General features: G+C 37.6%; 1 pseudogene; it reads left to right on the top strand.

The window, feature by feature from the left end:
* The window catches only part of LOC142922036 (28S ribosomal RNA), an 8,700-nt pseudogene that overhangs the window by 3,820 nt on the left and 2,380 nt on the right, over nt 1-2,500 (top strand).

Here is a 2,500-nt window from a genome sequence, read left to right as displayed (position 1 = left end):
TTCAGTCGGCTGATGGTGGGTTCAGGCGAAACATTTATATATTGGTTAAATCAAAACGAAACACTGAAACTTTCACCACAGTTTTCCATTACACCAGTTGTATTGCTAGAAGTGCAAATCGAAGGAGTCAATTTTGACCGACGATTAGCTGCCGATGTGCGGTGAAAAAGCTGATCACAATAGCATACACGTGGGCCGACAACCCTGTGTGCTATAAACGTAAGTCGCGAATTATAAAGAAAATAAACCGGACGGACTACTCGGTGACGAACTAACATCGCTCATGAATGAGCGATTAACAGACGAGCTGACTACGGAATTTATCCTTTCGGACATGTTTTCATGGGACTACCCATGCACAGATCAGAACAAATGTTATCCATGCAATCTTGTTTTCCTAGACCATAGAACTTGGTCATCACATATGACACGGGTACATCCGCACGCAAACAAAACGTATAAATGTCGAATTTGTAATCGCACAGCAGATAGCATACACAAGATAGCGTCGCACTACGGAAGAACTTGCAAAAGTTTAATAGGTAAAACTAGTGCTATAACCACCACAATTGAGGAAACACTATTTAGTTGTTCATATTGTAGCAGAGGTTTTACTACGAAAACAGGTTTAGGGGTACATACTAGACGAACTCATCCGACAGAACATGAAGCTAGACTACAGCAAAACGCACCAGGAAGGAAAGTTAGATGGGGAGAAGAAGAGGTAGAAATTATGGCCCATAAAGAAGCCCAACAGAATGATGAGGACATAAACATGAATCAACTAATACAGAACTCAGTTATGCCACACAGAACGCTAGAAGCGATTAAAGGGAAGCGGAGAAATATCAAGTATAAGGAATTGGTAAGGACATTGAAAGAAACCACCTATAAGGTAGAAAATCAATGCCTTGTTAACTTAGTTTTACCGACAACATCGGAAATAACAACTACACCTTCTGAAGGAGATCAGCCAGCAATAAGGGCCGAAAAAGAACAATCACTGACAGCAGCTGAGGATCTTCAGGTCATAATTACCGATCTAAAGATCGAGAATTTAAGTCACAATCAGGCGTTACTGCTACTCAATTCTCATGTAGAAAAGTTTTTAAATCGAAGTAAACCAATTAATAGGAAAGATCGTGTAAACCAACAGGAGAAAGATGAGAATAGGCATCGAAGACAATCAAAGCAAACTAAATACAGGAGGTATCAATATTTATACCATACGAACAAGAAAGCTCTATTAGACGAGATTACTTCAGATAGATCGGGGCCAAGTATATACCCAACTGAAGAAAGCATACGGGGAACATTCGTTACCTTATTCGAGTCAAACTCTCCTCCAGATAATATACCCTTTAAATTAAAAAACGACCAATCATGCATCGATATCGTAAAAGCAATCACCTTAGATGAGTTGATTAAGACCCTAGCAATTATGAAGGATAAGTCACCTGGACAGGACAACATTATTCTTAGCGATCTTAGGACTTTACCAATAAAATATTTACTAGATATCTTAAATATCATCCTTTATTTACAGGATATACCACAAATATGGAAACAACACAGAACAAGACTTATACCTAAAACTAAAGAGGATTTGGAAAAACCCTCAAATTGGAGACCCATAACCATCTCATCAATTGTAATTAGGCTATTACACAAAATTTTAAGTTATCGTCTAGGACAGCAATTAAAGCTTAATTACAGGCAGAAAGCATTCCTCCCGGTAGACGGATGTTTCGAAAATAGTGCATTACTACACTTCATCATACACAACGCCAGGCAAAAGCACGAAAACACGCAAATAGTGTCAATAGACCTCAGTAAGGCATTCGATTCTGTCAGCCACGAATCGATTATTAGAGCCTTAAAGCGATTTAACTTATCAAAGGAATCAACAACGTACTTGACCAACATCTATAAGTGTAATCTAACTGATATTGTATTTGGATCGACAACAATGCGTAACATAAATCTAAAAAGAGGCGTAAAGCAAGGTGATCCACTTTCACCGCTACTATTTAACATGATTATGGATGAACTATTGGATAACTTGCCGACATATATAGGAGTTAATGTAGGAAATCAGAAAGTAAATTCAATGATGTTTGCAGACGACCTTGTCCTATTTGCAGAAACGGAATGTGGCATGAATAAACTCTTGGATATAACTACTAAATTCCTCGATGACAGACACTTGAAAATAAATATAAACAAATGCAATTCGTTAAGATTTATCAAGTACGGCAAACAGAAGACATTTAGTGTTGCAACGACATCATCGTACTTTATAAATAACGAACCCATTAATCCGGTATCATATGTAAAGGGATTCAAATATCTAGGCATTGAATTTGACCCAAGGGGAAAACGATCTATAAGCTGTAACCTGCTCGCAGCAATGTTAAACAAACTGACCAGAGCACCGTTAAAGCCAGAAAAGAAAGTATATTTAATCAATAACAATTTGATACCTCGTATTATTCATCAA

The sequence above is a fragment of the Petromyzon marinus genome, unplaced genomic scaffold (genome assembly GCF_048934315.1).
Source record: "Petromyzon marinus isolate PM22_M1 ecotype Great Lakes invasive population unplaced genomic scaffold, UKy_Petmar_22M1.pri1.0 PM_G_Scaffold_90, whole genome shotgun sequence".
NCBI lineage: Eukaryota > Metazoa > Chordata > Hyperoartia > Petromyzontiformes > Petromyzontidae > Petromyzon > Petromyzon marinus.
This window is presented reverse-complemented; position numbering and strand designations above follow the sequence as displayed.